Source organism: Podarcis cretensis, assembly GCF_951804945.1.
Source record: "Podarcis cretensis genome assembly, chromosome: 14".
In the NCBI taxonomy this organism is placed as follows: Eukaryota; Metazoa; Chordata; class Lepidosauria; order Squamata; family Lacertidae; genus Podarcis; species Podarcis cretensis.
In genome coordinates this window covers 31,395,520-31,412,611 of record NC_137183.1, presented here as the reverse complement: position 1 = coordinate 31,412,611, position 17,092 = coordinate 31,395,520, and the positions used below count along the sequence as shown (strand labels likewise).

The 17,092-nt window shown below is 47.3% G+C and overlaps 1 protein-coding gene and 1 long non-coding RNA gene across 3 annotated transcripts in view; one reads left to right on the top strand and one right to left on the bottom strand.

Annotated features, from left to right (window-relative positions):
* Positions 1 to 17,092, top strand: part of PRKCB (protein kinase C beta) — a 191,039-nt gene that overhangs the window by 44,509 nt on the left and 129,438 nt on the right. The gene's annotated exons all lie outside the window — the stretch shown is intronic.
* Positions 1,569 to 3,907, bottom strand: LOC307202670. The gene is made up of 3 exons (XR_013832967.1): positions 3,831 to 3,907; positions 1,961 to 2,126; positions 1,569 to 1,775 (listed from the first exon to the last, which is right to left on the bottom strand). It is a non-coding gene; the product is annotated as an uncharacterized lncRNA (long non-coding RNA).

Sequence of the window (17,092 nt, the reverse complement as noted above, 5' to 3'; positions counted from 1 at the left end):
CCGCCCAAGTTGGTGGCCATCACTGCCTCCTGTGGGAGTGAGTTCCATAGTTTAATGATGTGCTGTCTGAAGGACTTTATTTTGCCTATTCTGGCTCTCCAGAGTTTCAGGAAGGGGACATTCCCAGCCCTACTTTGAGATGCTTATGCACATTGAACCTTCAATTTTCTGCAGGTAACGTGGGTGTTCTTGCCCCTGAGCTGCTGGCCTTCCCTTTGAAATGAGTCCTGTGCAGATGTCTCCAGGTGGATCAGTCCACATGGGCCAGATCTATCCGTCTGCCTCTTGCACCCTGTCAACTCAAACAACACCTCCAAACTGTCCTCCTTGCTGTCCTCCATAGCAAGGCAGCTTCTGTTTCTAAGCAGGAGAACTGCAAAGATGTTCTGGCAAGAGTTCTCCCCTCCGATTCTCTTTTTCCTCTGACTTAAATGATGTGTGTTTCTAAATTAGGTTCTCCCCATTGTCGAAGCTGGAGTGAGCGCTATGACTAAAAGAAGTTCTAATAGCAGGAATTGCAATTTGGAGGGGGGGGTGAGGGTGAGGGGAAACAGCAGCCCCCTCTTCTGTCAAAAGATGAGAATGTGCAAGTGTCAGAGAGTGTCACTTAGAACTGCAGCTGACGGGGGAGGTAATATTTCAGGAGATGATTTTGCAAATTGAACAAAGTGTATCAGGCTCTTTTCTCCCCAACCCCACCCCCCAAAAAACCCTCTCTCTCATGCACACTTTCACCCAGTGCTAATGGAACTGTTTAATGCAGTTTCAGAGAGAGCGGTGAAGATTGGTGGAGCAGATCTAACAGATGGGAGATTGAGCAGGATGATGTGGCAAGATGATGTGAGCCCCAGGTGGGATTGCGAAAGTGCCAGGGCAGTGGGTGGGTAGCAGAGGGTGACAGAGAGAGAGAGCGTGCCTGGGAGGATTCTGCAGTGTTTGGAGGCTGACTAGGAGGCTCTGGGCTGGTCAAACAGCTGGTTAGACCCAGTCTCCCAGCTGTTCGTTTATCATGTTTGTAGCCTACAGGGTGGAGAGGGCTTGTGCTGGTTTTATAGGGAAGGAGACACAACTGAGTGATGAAACACATGCTTGAAGCTCTCAGTTACAAGGACTGCAGGCAAGAGGGTTAGGAAAGCAGAGGCCATGGAAAGCCACTGCCAGGCAGGTCAGACCCAGCCTCCCAACAACCTGATGTCCTCCAGGTTTGGACTCCATTTCCCATCAGCCCCAGCTAGCATGGCCATTTGGGGCTGATGGGAGTTAAAGTCTATTGAAGATATTAATATTGTGCCACTTGAAGAGACTGGATGCATAAGAAACTGACTCCTTTAAAACATTGTCAAGGCCCATAAGTTTAATTATAGCTTTACTTGCAGAACTTTCTACAAAACAGAACGAAAACAGTAAACAATGCATTCAAAATATCCGTAAGATCATGGGCAAGTTTGTCATGAACTAGCAGAAGAATGGGGGGTCGGAAAAGGATCCTGGCAAGCGATGTAGCTGGGAGCAGGACACACCGGAGCAAGCTAGGGATCAAGCCCACTTGCTGCAATCAGCATGCAAACTTTAAAAGGGCAGCAGAGCTGGGATGTTGAGCCTACTCAACTGCCCATGGTGATGGACCTCAACTTGGATGCTCCAGGATCTCTGTGGGACGGAGCTTTGGTTTGGACTTTGGACATGTGGATTGACCCTGGATGGGGACTTGACATACTGACTTGCTGCCAAGTAGGCCAGGGGTTCTGGATGAGGTCCAGCACAGGCTCAGTTTCCTATAAAATATGAAGTACAGTGGCATCTGAGTTTTTGAACAGAATGCGTTTGACTCCCGGAACCGTTCGAAAACCAAAGCACAGCTTCTGATTGGCTGCAGGAGTGTCCTGCAGACAATCGGAAGCTGTGGAAGCTGCACCAGACTTTTAGCTTCCGAAAATCGTTTGTAAACCAGAGCACTCACTTCCTGGTTTTGATTGTTTGGAAGCCGATTTGTTCAGGAGCCAAGGCATTCGGCTTCTAAGGTATGACTGTACTCCAAACAGATCTAAAATCACAGGTCTGTTTCTCCTTACAGTCTCCGTTTTGCCTGCAGCTGTATTCGCTCACTGGAGAGTCATTTACACATCCTTACTTCCACAGAGCATGAGAACAAAGATTCAGAATGGAGATTTGCAAACAAATACCTTCGTCACCTGATCTAAGGTTAAACACTCACCTGTTAGCTAGCAGAAAACAACAATAGTTAATTATCAACCCATCAAGGAGTTCAGAGACCACTTAGTATACTCCGGTGGAATTTCTCCACATTAAAGCCTCCAGTAACACACATTTAGACATTCCTCATTTCAAACCTGGAACCTTCTGCATGCAAAGCAGGTGCTCTGTCCTTGAGTAAAATGTGGTTGTTACAAGTTGGGTTTGAACTGGAGATGTTGTCCTGTGCCTGAAAAGGTGGAAGACTCAGTCAACCATCCCTTACTGGCTCTGGGCTTGCATTTTGACAGGTGACCACTGTTATAAACTTCAATGCATGGGAAAGTTTAATTAGAAGAGTTTTCTGCTGGGGTAGGAAGGTGGCCATTTCTGAGGCTCACAGAGCTCCTCACTGCATACATACACTGAAGCCTGACAATGCAGAACCTCCCTGGGGACTGTTTTGCATACACTTTGAGCCTCTTCTCCCGCAAAGGGAAAAAGAGAGTTGACACTACAGCAAAGGAATCAGAAATGCTGTAGATTAAAATAGCCTTTGATAGAATTGAAGAGCCACTTCCTTTTGAGAGCCTCAAACACTCTCTCTCTCTCTCTCTCTCTCTCTCTCTGTGTGTGTGTGTGTGTGTGTGTGTGTGTAGTGGGGATAGTGAGGAAAGAGAACAAAGGTGTTTGGGGGCTAGAGCCAGGTGTGAAACCTTACGCTTGGGGAGCAAATACAGCTCTCTAGTACTCTCTATGTGGCCCCGAACCCTCCCTTCCTAGGCCAGGCCCCCTCTCCCCAGCCACACCCCTCCCCAGCCTTGCTCCACCCTCTCTTTGTGAAGCCTTAATTAGACATACTGCTGGGAGGGGTCAGGCAGAGTGAAGATGGATGCAGACAGATCCCTCTAGGTGCGTAACATGCCCAAATCTAGTCAAATCCCCTGCTGACCCCCCAAAATTAGATTTGGGTTGGGATCCATAATTTGGCCTGATCTAGTGCACAGCCCTAGCTACCACACAGGAAAAGAAAAATAAATAAAATGTAAAGTACAATTAAAACATCCATTATCAATTAAATGTAAAGTACAATTAAAACATCCACTATGCCCCCGGCATAGCAAAAGCCTGTTTTTAAAAAGAAGATTGGACAAATTATGGGAGGGCAAGGCTATCGATGGCTACTAACCATGAATGGGAATGTTTCTGGAATCCAGTTGCTGCAAACTGTAGGAGGGGAGAGCGCTGTTGGGGTTAGGTCTTGTTTGTGGGCTTCCCTTTGGGGCACCTGACTGACCACTCTGAGAACAAGATGCTGGACTGCCTGGGCCAATGCTCTGATCCACCAGGCTCTCTTTACCTTCTTATTAATGTTGGGACTATTTGTGCTTGCAAGGGAAGGGAGAGGCCCTGCTCTGGTTCCTGCACAGCGAGCCCCTCTGCCAGTCTCAGGTAGTCTTGATAGAGAAAGGGGTACATTAGATCGCTCTGCGTTGGGCAGCATGTATGCCACATTAATGCCAACCGCCCCATTTCTGTGTGAAAGAAGCTCCATTCTCCTCCCAACCCTCTATTTCCTCCTCCTCCCTGCCTAGCTAAAGTGGCTCCTTGCTCTGAAATTCCACCCACCAACTTACCAAACTGTTTTGCTCGCTGGGGGCTTCTGGGTCTCCTAGCCTACACAAATCCTTCTGCCATTGCCGCTGGGTTGGTTTTCGGGCTGTGAAAAGACTGAATGTGCCACTTGCTCCCTTTTTAAACAACCCCCCAGCCACTTCCTTTTTTCTTCAAAAAAGGGTCCTTTTGTCCCCTTTGAAAGGGCTGTTCTTCCAACGGAGGTATAATTTCCAAGTCCCCTGTGGTGGCCATACAAATGAGCCCAACAGAAGGTGTGCATTATGGAAATGTATAGTTTTCCAGAAAAGATGGAGGTTGCTTCTGTTGAGGGTGTGTGGGAGGGATGTAAATAAAACAAAAGCACCAAGGAGCCAAGTGTGAAGGTGCTGGGCGTGGGTCTCCTTGAAGGGCTAGGCGGAACGCTACAGAAATGCCCAGGCTTTGGGATGGGCTGCCCAATGACTTATGGTTCTCATTGCCTCTCCTTGGCTGAGGGCGGCCCCTCTGGGTCTAATGAGACCAGAAAGTGGGGTGGGTGGAGCAATGATTGATGGTTCCCCCACAGATGTGCCTTGCTGGGATCCCACTTCCCTTGCCGATTTTTTCAATGGACAACAAAGGATGCTCGACTGGGGGGAGCACCAATCCAGCCCCCTATTTCCCCCACCCCCGTGCACCACTGCTTCCCTGAACTCCTGTTTGCTGCTTGTGCAAAGAAAGAAACGGCCATCTCTGTTGCCCCCACCCCAAACAACAACGCCTTATTTGCGTGAAAATAGAGGGAGGCCTCAGCGGCAGGAACTCAGCTTGCAGTGCTAATGGGGAGCTCAGATTTGGAATAGCGGAAGGCAAGCCAGCATGCTATTTTTAAGGAACTTGGTGGGTGGGTGGGGGGGTCAAGATTATTGACTATTTAAAAGTGAGAACTTCTGCACAGGTTTCTTTATTCAAAACTTTCCAAGGAGCTGCCTTTCCTGCTTCACAGAAGTGTCCTCCTTTTCCTTTCATGGAAGCCTTTGGCTGGGTCTGCCTGCAGTAAACCAGACGACTGAGTTGCAGGAAAGAGCAGCAGAAGCACCTGGCTGCCGGATCAGACCCAAAGACGACCCATGTAGTCATCCAGTTTCAGGGCACGCCTTAGTTTCTTAGGGGCAAAATAAACGACACAGTGTCTCAAGCCATGTGTTAAAATGCATGCCCTGTCAGATTCCTGTCACGTTATCTCTGGGAATTCATGTGCACAATTTAAAGTGAAGCAGGGAGGTTGGACCTAAGAACAGCCTCCTGGATCAGGCCAATGGCCCATCTAGACCAGCATCCTCTTCTCACAGCGGCCAACCAGATGCCCCTATGGGAAACCCAGAAGCAGGACCCAAGCGCAAGAGTTGCTCTCCTGTCCTGTGGTTTCCAGCAACTGGTATTCAGAAGCATTGCTGCCACCAGCTGTGGAGGCAGAGCCATCGTGACCATCAATAGCCCTCTCCTCCTCGAGAACTCTCCCCCCTCCCTGTTTTGACAGCTCTGTCCAGGCAATCATCTGTTCTTAAATTTGCTTTAGAGAATTCATTATCGCTTTTGAAATCTGCTTTCATTTTTAATTCTATTCCTTTGGAAAAATGACTAAACACAAGGAAGAACTTTCTGACAGTGAGAAAGTGAGAATGTGGTGGACTCTCCTTCCTTGGAGATTTTAAAGCAGAGATTGAATGGCCATCTGCCAGGAATTCTCTGGCCGTGTGATTCCTGCAATGCTGGGGTTGGGCTAGATGACTTTTGGGGATGCCTTCCAACTCTGCAATTCTATGATTCTATGAAATAATAGATCCCCCTTTAAAACAATCACACTGATCTTTCGGCACTTAAGTCTTTTGTATTGCAGACTCCTGAGCTATTTCAGTTTGATGGCTTCGTTTCCAGGTGCTTCCGAGCTCAGAAATGTTCCTCATTCTGCCATGGTGTATCAGGGGCTGCTAGATGAAGCTGTCACTTTTTGTGAACGCCCCCCCCCCTCTTTCTGGCTACCCAGAGCCTGTAACTTCTCTCTCTGGCTTGCACAGTCTCAGCGCAGCTTAGAGGAGCTTATTGGTGGGTGAGCAGGCGGGGGGGGGGGTGTCCCTTATTGGCTCCCCCCTCCTTTCTTCTTTTGCATAAGAATCCTGCTGGGAAATGGCTGTTTATGCTTCAGGGAGGCTGATATTTAAGGAGTGTTTGCAAGGGCTGATGGGGAAATGCTTCTCTTTCTTTCTCTCCCACCACCAAATGGGTGATGCATTTTTATTAGACTTGATATATAATGGCTGCTAATAAGAACTATTCCAGCCTTCCTCTCTGCCAGGGCTGCCACAGCTTCAACCAGCAAAAAAAGCTGATTAAGCAAAACATAGGCTGAGGAGAACATGGGGTGCTGCCTTATACAGAGTCGGACCAACAGTCCATCTAGTCCAGTGCTGTCTACACTGACTGGCAGCAGCTCTCCAGGGTTTCAGACTGGGACATTGCCAGGCCTGCCAGTGGAGATTGAACCTGGGACCTTCTGCATACAAAACAGGTTCTTTGCCCTTGAGCTGTGCGCCTTCCTTTACGGTAGACATAGGAAGCTGCCTTAAATGGAGTCAGACTCTTGGTCCATTTACGCAGCTTAGTATTGCCTACACTGACTGGCAGCAATGGCTCTCAATTCAGACAGGGAGCCTCTCCTAGCCCTACCTGGAGATTGCACCTGGGGCATTCTGTATGCAAAGCAGGTGCTCTACCACTAAGCTGCACCTCTTCCATTTAGGATGATAGTCCTTCTTTAGACTGCCTGCTACAGTGGGTAAAGGGACCAGAAACTCAGTTATTTAAGTACTTTTATTGATTTGCTTGATTGGGGGAGGCAGCTGCCCCCCGCCCCACATTTTTCATTAGGACAGTGGCATATGCCAAAACATTCCTAGACCTGGAAAACCAGCCAAATATTCTCTTTGCAGAGTGGTATGTAAATCAATCTCTTCCATTCTTCAGAGCCTGCCCCCTTCTGAGAGAGAGAGAGAGAGAGAGAATGAGAATGGTACCATTGTGGAACCAGAAGACCTGGGCATAAGACATTCTCCAGGCTAGCTTATTTCCTCCCTTAGCAGAAGGGATCTGATCTAGAGAGGTTTTATCTGAGATCCCTTCTCCCGCCAGATGAAACTGGCTTCCACAGAGACTCCCCAAACTACTTATGTGAAGATTTAGGCAAGCTTTTCAAAGGTTTGGTTTGCAAGGTCAGGGGTGAGGAACTGAGGACTCCTCCACATTTCTGTTTGTTCTGCGATTTCTAGTTGCACTTTCTACTGCTGAATCAGAACGAATATCAATCAGGTTTGTTCCACCCAGTAGTAAACAGCAGGTTTTCCTAGGGAAAGTGGTGGGACAAAACTAAAACATCTCAGATCCATGTCTAGAAGTCACAGGACAAATCTGGGAGAAATCACTGGACAAAGAGTAGTGTTTGGATGAGTCCTAAATTTGGCCAGTAGACTGGATCCTGGCCTCCACTACCTCCCTGCAGGCCATTTTTTTATTTTATTTTATTTTATTTTATTTTTATTTTTGCTTCCTTGACCCTGGCATTTTGAAATCAAGGATTTGGTTGACACTCTGAGATTCTGGATATTTGATTTATTTGGGGATTTAGCTGCTGCTTTTGCACCTGCAAGTGCTTTTTATGGAAAGCACTTAAAAACAATTATGTGGCAGAAAATAAATTGCTGTGCCTGTGTATTTGTCAAGGAAAATGCTAAATCCCATTAGCTGCCTTTGGCAACTTTTCTTGTGGGTCCTGCTGTTCTCCTTTCACAGCAGCCTGAAACACAGAAGTGGAGGAGGCGGAAGCTTTTCCTGTGTGACTCCATTGAACTCGGTGGGACATACTTCGGAGTAGATTAGTGGAAGGGTCTCTTTTTATTGAGTGTGTGGCTCTGCTGCTCAGAACATGTCATTCTTGCTCCAAGGAGCTACAGAGTTTCACCAAAATAATCGAAGGTTGGAGCAGGTCCCCTATGAGGAAAGGTTGCAATATTTGGGGCTTTGTATAGTTGGGGGGGGGGAGATCTGAGGAAGGGGCACATGATTTCAGAGTCTACAAAATCATGCAGGGTGTAGAGAAATGGATAGAGAGATGTTCCCTTCTCCTGCCCATGATTCTAGAACCCGCCCAATGAGGCTGGATGTTGGGAGATTCAGGACAGAGAAAATAAAGTCCTCCTTGACATGCAGGAGGCAGTGATGGCCTCCAATGTGGATGGCTTTAAAAGAGGATTGGACACGTTCATGGAGGAGGAGGCTATCCATGGCTACTAGCCACAGTGATTATGCTTTGTATCCATAGTTGTAGGCAGCAATGCTTCTAAATACCAGTCACTGGAAACCACAGGAGGGAATGGGAGACTATGGAATTGGCTCCCAGTGGAGGCAGTGATGGGCTCCAACTTGGATAGCTTTCAAAGAGAATGAGAAAAAAATCAAGGCTATTGATGGCTGCTAGTTGTTGTTGTTGTTATTGTTGTTGTTATCCAACTTTCCCCCTGACACGACTTAAGGTGGCTTACAGATAAATGTCTATGTACCAACTCCTGTATTGCTGGACTAGATGGGCCCTTAGCCTGATCCATAAGGCTCTTTTGATGCTCTTATGTTCATACATTCAAGCTATCTGACTTTGTCCTTCTCTTTCCCTGGCCCTGGATGAGCAAGTCATACTACTTCTCCTTGTACAATGTCTCCTGTGAGCAGCACATGAGCCCAACCACAGATGTGTCCCTCTTGGCTTCACCTCTGCACCTGTCTCCTGCTCCTCCTTCCGCTTCCCCTCATGTAGCTGTGCTCACTGTGCTGCCAGGAGGCATCCCAGACGTCTTCCTTGGGGAGGGGAGAGGGTGACTGGAGACAGTGTTGTTGAGTAGAGAGCACCCCCTTCCACACATGTACCAGCTTCCACCCAAAGGACTGTGTGGAGATCCATCTGTTGCTCAGCATATACCACAACGGTGTTATTCCCCCCCCCCCCGTAAGTCTTAATTAGCTGTGACAGGTGTAAATAATTCACAGCCTCCTGCTCTTTTTCATGCCTGGCAAATTCATATGCATGCAGTAAATACAGCCTTGGGTTTCATTCCCACATATTCTCCACTGCAGCTCCGATATCGGCTCCATCCTTTCCAGGAGTCCTCAGAAAATCACTGAGCATGAATTGGCCATGTTCTCAGCCCTCCGTATGTTTTGGGCTGTAGCAGGTTGAGGCAGATGGGAGCTGAGCTGCATTGGCTGGTGCTGAGGGGAGCTGTAATCCAAGGCATATGGAGGGACCACCAGGTTGGAGGAGGCTTCTGTAGACGCTGCTTCATCTCCAACATCTAGGATCATAGAATTGGTCTCTGCAATTCAGGAAATACATATGAAGAATCCCTGACTGCTCTGGCTAATGCATAGGCTACAGGCTGCCTACAGCCACCAAGGGGCTTTAGTGGTCTCCCATCAACACCCCCTATTTGTAATTTAAAATAATGATATTTTAAAGCAAGTTTTGACTGCTCCTATGGGACCCCTGCTTTGAAGCTATTTTCTCTCTCCCACCAACCCTCAACTTTAAGTTTTTTTTAAAAATGTTTTTGAAATTCCTGACTGCTCCCATTTTTATTTTTTTATAAATTTTTATTAATTTTCAACATATCATTTCCAACAGTAATTAAACATATTTTGACATCTTATACAATTTTTTTGACTTCCATCAATCTCATCTGAAAATTTTCCAGTCTAATCTCTAAATACACATTTCCCACTTCTTCAATTACATTTAATTCATAACTAATATCACTGTTCTGTTTCTAATTTCCAATGCTTTATAGATTTCCCCTTGTAGCCCTACTAGCGTAATTTGTTGGTTACCGTTGCTCTTCAAATAGTTTGTATATTTCTTCCAATCTTCTGTAAGTCTCTGGTCCCACAGGATTCGAATCCTTCCTGTCATTTTATCCAATTCTGCATAGTCCATTAATTTTGTTTGCCATTCTTCTTTCATCGGCATCTCCTCTTGTTTCCAGACTGCTCCCATTTTTAAATCACCATCATTTTAAAAAGTACTTCTATGGAGCACTCCTGCAGTTCCCCTGATATGATGCCAAAATGTTTCTGTGATACCCACCCCCCGGAAGCATCCACCTCCCTAATGTATCATTAAAAAAACCTTCAGTATTTCCAGTTTGGCACATGGGGCCTTCAGTGTTGACTCATGGGCCAATGTGAGCCTCAGCCTGAAAAAGCTTCACCACCTGTGGTCTAAAATAGGGGTGCTTTCCGAGGATACAGAAGTATTTCCACTCTCTGCTGTCCAGTGTTTGGGCTTCCTGGCATGATCTGCAGCAAATCCTTTGGCCATTTTGTGAGTTGGAAGGCAGGTGTGTGCATTCTGGGGGCTCAGCTCAAATGTGAGGGTGTCTGTCATTTGGCAAGGAACCTCCTTAGATGTGAGTTTCACACTTGGTTCCCCACAAAGACATTGCTTTTGCAGCTTCAGAACTGCTGTTGCCTTAATGTTAAATTGTGGTATTCCGTCCCGCAGGAGGCAGTGGTGGCCCCCAACCTGGGTGGCTTTAAAAGAAAATGGGGAAAATTCATGGAAGAGGAGAGGTCTTATCAATAGCTGCTAGTTATGATGGCAGTTCTCTGCCTCCATAGTTGCAGACAGAAATGCTGTACCACTCACTGCGGAGGGACGTGGGTGATGCTGTGGCTTAAACCACAGAGCCTAGGACTTGCTGATCAGAAGGTCGGCGGTTCGAATCCCCACAATGGGGTGAGCTCCCATTGCTCGGTCCCTGCTCCTGCCAACCTAGCAGTTCAAAAGCACAACAAAGTGCAAGTAGATAAATAGGTACCGCTCTGGCGGGAAGGTAAACGGCGTTTCCGTGCGCTGCTCTGGTTCGCCAGAAGCGGCTTAGTCATGCTAGCCTCATGACCCAGAAGCTGTACGCCGACTCCCTTGGCCAATAAAGCGAGATGAGCGTCGCAACCCCAGAGTCGGCCACGACTGGACCTAATGGTCAGGGGTCCCTTTACCTTTACCTTTACCACTCACTGCAAAGTTACCACAGGAGGCGAGAGGGCTTCTTGTGCTCCAATCCTGCTTGCTGGTTTCCCAGAGGCATTTTGGTGGCCACTGTGAGAACAGGATGCTGGACTAGATGGGCCATTGGCTTGATCCAGCAGGTGCTTCTTATGTTCCTAATGTCCTTTTGCTAATCATCCTAGCCACTGAAGTGTTCTTTAGGCAATGGGTGTGGGATTTTAAAAATATTTTTGCTGGGGCAGGGAGCTTGAATCTGGAATATAGAAGTGGCCTGAGTTTTTATGTGGCTGCTTAATCAGCACAAGTCACACACACAGAGAGAGCGAGAGAGAGAGTGCAATTGATCTGTTTGTTACCAAACCCACAGTGGAAATAAGAAGGAAAACCCTGAAGATTTATTTGAAGTACCTGCTGGGTATTTGGCAGAAGCAACCCACAGTGCATCTTTTTATTTGGATGATGGAAGCATGGGTGTAGCCAGGGGGGCAGGGAGGGGCAGCTGCCCCCCCTAAATCAATACAAATCAATAAAATACATAACAAATGGAGGTTCTGCCCCTCCCCCCCCACAAAAGGCCTCTCTCTCCAACAAAAATCCTGGAAAACACAGGAGAGAAGAGGGTGTTTCATGTGGTATCTGGGTAGCCACTGTGAGAGCAGGATTCAGGGCTGGATGGGCACCTGGTCTGACCCAGCAGCCTCTTCTGATGTTCTTGTGGTTGCTCAAGTAAGGGGCTGGGGTTGTCTCAGAGTTACAAAGGACCTGCAGCAGCACCCAAGTTTAAGAACACCCTGGCCTGCAGCATCTCACCAGACAGGAATTTGCCATGATTTCCCCTGTTCCTGGCTAAGGTGGATTCACCGTGACACGAGATCTGAAGTGTGTGTCTGCAAGATGGTTCCCTTACAGGAACACGATATGACTGAGGAAGTTCTCATCTCGGAGAGGCATCTTGTTTCCTGGGAGACGCGGCGCTCTCAAGTTCTGCAAAGGGCAGGAGGCTTCAGCTTCCGAAGTCGGCACGACTGCCTGCTTGGCAGCTGTCCTTGGGTGACTCGCCAGCAGAGCTTCGCCTCGGTTCCTGTTTCTGGGTCTGAGCAGGCGGCTGTGTGCTTGACTTGCATGGCTGCTTTCTCTCTCCCCTCTTTGGGGAGTGTGGTAGCAGAAACATACGCCCTGAAGGATGAGCAGCCTCAGCCACTAAGGGCAGCATGTTGGAAGTGCAGAGTAGAAGGCTCTTCAAGGAAAAGCAGCTCCAGAGGACTCCCCTTTCATTCTGGGTGGCTTCCAACATCTCTAAAAACATAGTAAAACATCAGAACTTCCCTACACAGGGCTGCCTTCAGATATCTTCTGAAGGTTGTGTGGTTACTTATCTCTTTGGCTTGGGGATCGCATAACTCTGTACCCTCCAACGTTTCTCCAATGAAAATAGGGACATCCTAAGGAAAAGCAGTGGGACGCAGGTGGCGCTGTGGGTTAAAGCCTCAGCACCTAGGGCTTGCCGATCGAAAGGTCGGCGGTTCGAATCCCTGTGGCGGGGTGCGCTCCCGCTGCTCGGTCCCAGCGCCTGCCAACCTAGCAGTTCGAAAGCACCTCCGGGTGCAAGTAGATAAATAGGGACCGCTTACCAGCGGGAAGGTAAACGGCGTTTCCGTGTGCGGCTCTGGCTCGCCAGAGCAGCGATGTCACGCTGGCCACGTGACCCGGAAGTGTCTCCGGACAGCGCTGGCCCCTGGCCTCTTAAGTGAGATGGGCGCACAACCCCAGAGTCTGTCAAGACTGGCCCGTACGGGCAGGGGTACCTTTACCTTTAAGGAAAAGCAGGACATTCTGGGATCAAATTAGAAACCGTGATAGCTTCTGTAAATCCAGGACTGTCCCTGGACACTTGGATTTCGGTAGTGGCACCCGCCCTGTGGAACGCCCTCCCACCAGATGTCAAAGAGAAAAACAACTACCAGACTTTTAGAAGACATCTGAAGGTAGCCCTGTTTAGGGAAGCTTTTAATGTTTAATAGACTACTGTATTTTAATATTCTGTTGGAAGCCGCTCAGAGTGGCTGGGGAAACCCAGCCAGATGGGCGGGGTATAAATAAATTATTATTATTATTATTATTATTATTATTATTATTATTATTATTGGAGGGTCTGAGCTCAGCATCCTAACTGTGGCTTCCAGGCACTGGTATTCAGAAGCATTGCTGCCTTCAACTTGTAGCAGCAGAGCATAGACATCACGGCTAGTAGACATGGATAACCCTCTCCTCCATGAATTTCTTTAATCCTCTTTTAAAGAGATCTAGGTTGATGGTCATCACTGCCTTCCTGTGGGAGTGAGTTCCATAGATTAACAATGCACTGTGTGAAGAGGGACTTTCTTTAATCTGGCCTGGATCTTCCAGCAGCTGACCCGAGCAGAACAGCACCACTCTGTTTGCCTGTGATTCCCAGCAACTAGTATTCAGAGGCATGTTGCTTCTGACAATACATGGAGAATTGGGCTTCTTTAAGTTTCCCATTTTTTTCTGTTCTTAAGCTCGGTTTTGCCACATTTCCAGATCAGTTTGCAAGCATTTATCAAAAGTACACCCGGAGACATGTCAGTATGTGTGTGTGTGTGTGTGAAATACACATTTTTTATTGCAAGCAGTTTTCTCCAATATAATGCATTTTTGTAAGCTGGCTACACCCATGGATGCTTTTTAACATACACCTTTGACTTGTACATTTTTGTATGCCTGTTTTGTTCGGAGAACCACGTTGAAAAATTCTCACTGCAGAGCGAATTTTGGAGGAGAGCCGTGTTTCATTCTGTTTTGTTTGGGGAATTGCAATCAGATGAGTTCCCATTAAACTGTGAATGGAAGCAAATTTCTCCCCCATGCCAATTCAGGGGCTCATTATGTGGACAGACAGAGACTTGTTTCGTTGCCAGGCGATGAAGATTTCCAGAGGAGCAGCAGCTGAGCTAGTTTCTTGCAGCAAAAGCAACAAAGACTCTTAAGGCACTTTAAGGACTAAGACCTCATCCACACTGCCACTTATCCCAACACTTTCCCCTTGGAAAACTCGCTGGTTACTGCTGAATCAGAACAAATGCCAATTGGTTTTTCTGCAGATTGACATTTGTTCTGATTCAGAGGTAAACAGTGGGTTTTCCCATGGAAAGTGGTGAGAAATGAAAAACCACTCAGACCTGTGCCTATAAATATACTTGGTACAAGCAGAAAGTATAATCAACTGTTTTTATTATGTAGTAAATAACTTCCGGATGCCTCATAGGAAGCCATTCACAAATGAAATAACTATTAGAGGCGACCAAGCAACTTTCTTCTGTCCATGTGCTGTTGCTTCATCTCTGATGCAGCAGAGATAAACAAGAAACAAAAACCTGAAAACCTTCTCTTGGGGCAGCAGCAGCAGCAAATGGCAATCCTCCGTTGCTTTTTCCGTTCATCAATCAACTATATGCAAACCCATCAAACCATATCTCCACCAGAGACTGTAATGTGCCCCTTATGTAGGAACTGAGCACCCACACCAGCCTGTTGCCTCCCAGATCTTTTGGACGAAGACAGTCATTAACATAAGCACACAGGAAGCTGCCTTCTACTGAGTCAAGCCACTGGTTCTGCAGGGTTTCAGGAAGAGATCTCTCTCCAAGCCCTACCTGGAGATCCCATCGGGGATTGAACCTGGGACCTTCTGCATGCAAAGCAGATGCTCTCCCACTGAGCTATGGCCCTTCCCTGCATTACTCCCAGTCAGCATGGCTGTATGATGCTGGGACTGCTGGGACTGCTGGCTGGGACTGATGGGAGTTGTAGTGCAAAACATCTGGCATCCACCTGGGTCGGGAAGACTGGCATATCATGTTGAATTGGGAGGGCTCATGGTCATGCTAAGGTATGGTGAGGCACTTCAGTACTTGTGACTTGTACTTCCTGATGAATAAAGATCAAGGCCGTCTGCCTGCTTAGGACTGCGTGTACAGGATACAACCAGCCTTGGTTTTCTATAAAATGAAATGAAATGTGGGCAGCAGCTGTTGCCTCATCATCCCAAAACCCCAAGTGTATAACCTGATATCTCAGCACCTAGGAGGGACTCATCCAGCCTGCAATGTCCATTCAGGAACTCAGTCTATAAGCAAACCTCACAGCAACAACACTCCACCTAATTGTTATTTTTTTATCACCCTGGCCTTTCAAGCAACCACCACTCTCTGCTGTGTTGTAAGATCTCTCCTGATTGCGAGTTCTGCAGAAGTTGGAAACTTGCCACTTTGGGGGGATGTTTTAGCTGGTCCTCTGCAATGTAATACCCAGCTGTGGACTTGGATGGATAACTTTAAGAAATGCTCTGAAAAATGCATTGTGTGTGTATGCTCATGTATCCAGGAGCAGGCCTCTGAATCTTGCTTTGAGATTTGTCTCAAACATAAAATTATGTCCCTGCTTTCAGATCCCTGGCCCCTTTGTATTTCGGAGCTACATTTCCATCTGCTTTGGCAACTTGGGCTGATAACCTTTCTGGCGCCTGCTGAATTCTGAAAGCTTCAGCATTTTGGGAGTGAGATGTCTGTGGCAGTGCAAATCTGTTAATTATACCCTGCAAATATGCACCTCTTCCCCCAGCCCTGTATCAAGCATTGGATAGTCTGGTGGCGTCTGAAATTAGCAGAAGTCTGTTCAGTCCTTTTAATTTTGGGGGGAAACTGCTATATTTTTACTTTTTACTCAGCATCTTTTTCAAAGGGGAAATGGTCTGGAAATGTTGCTTGCGTGGGTCGATGAAGAGAAAAGCTTGCATGAAGCAACTGGTTAGCGGCTCTTGAGTTTGAGGAAACCAGGCAGTGTGTCCCCTGATACCACGATCTGCATCTTAGGAGTCATAGCAAGCAAAGAGACTCAACATTGTTGGATGCTTGTGAAACTCTTTAGGTCCCTGGGTGGTCTTAAGGGGTGAGGAGGATGTGCTTAGGGATTGGGGGAGGGGAAGAAAATGTGGATTAACATACTAAGCACATTTACTAAGGCCCATTGAGCAAAATGAGCCTTGCTTTTAAGTAAATAGACATAAAGAAATAATAACAATAAAATAAATTATATGCCACCCATCTGACTGGGTTTCCCCAGCCACTCTGGGCAGCTCCAAACAAAATATTCAAAACACAGTAAAACATCAACCATTAAAAACTCCCCTGAGCTAGGCTGCCTTCAGATGTATTCGAAAAGTTAAAAAGTTGTTTATCGGTTTGACATCTGATGGGAGGGCATTCAGCTGCATCAGGCTAATGGCCCGTCCAGTCCAGCATCCTGTTCTCATAGTTGCCAACCAGATGACACTGGGAGGTAAAGGTAAAGGTAAAGGTAAAGGTAAAGGTAAAGGTAAAGGTAAAGGTAAAGGTAAAGGTAAAGGTAAAGGTAAAGGTAAAGGTAAAGGGACCCCTGACCATTAGGTCCAGTCGTGGCCGACTCTGGGGTTGCGGCACTCATCTCACTTTACTGGCCGAGTGAGCCGGCGTACAGCTTCCGGGTCATGTGGCCAGCATGACTAAGCCACTTCTGGCGAACCAGAGCAGCACACGGAAACGCCGTTTACCTTCCCGTCGGAGCGGTACCTATTTATCTACATGCACTTTGACATGCTTTCGAACTGCTAGGTTGACAGGAGCAGGGACCGAGCAATGGGAGCTCACCCTGTTGTGGGGATTCAAACCGCTGACCTTCTGATCAACAAGTCCTAGTCTCTGTGGTTTAACCCACAGTGCCACCCGCATCCCTGACACTGGGAGACCCGCAAGCAAATTCAAGCACAAGAGCCCCCTCTCCTCCTGGTGGTTTCTAGAAACTGAGATTCAGGAGCATTGCAGCCTCTGACCAAGGAGGCAGAGGATAGCCCTCATGACAACTAGCCCTCTCCTCCAGTCTTCTTTTAAAGCTATCCAAGTTGGGGGCCATCATTGCCTCCTGTGGCAATGAGTTCCATTGTTTAGCTATGCACTGTTGCACTTTGGATTTTCAGGGCAGCTAGCCGCCTTTGTGTGCTGCTCTTGTGACAAGTCCCAGTATTGCTCATCTTCCCACTGTGCAGAGATGGAGAGGCTAGTGGCCCATAATCCCCATATCAAATCGAGGGCAGAAAAAGAAACTCTAAATGACTCTCTCCCAAACTGCAATGTTCTG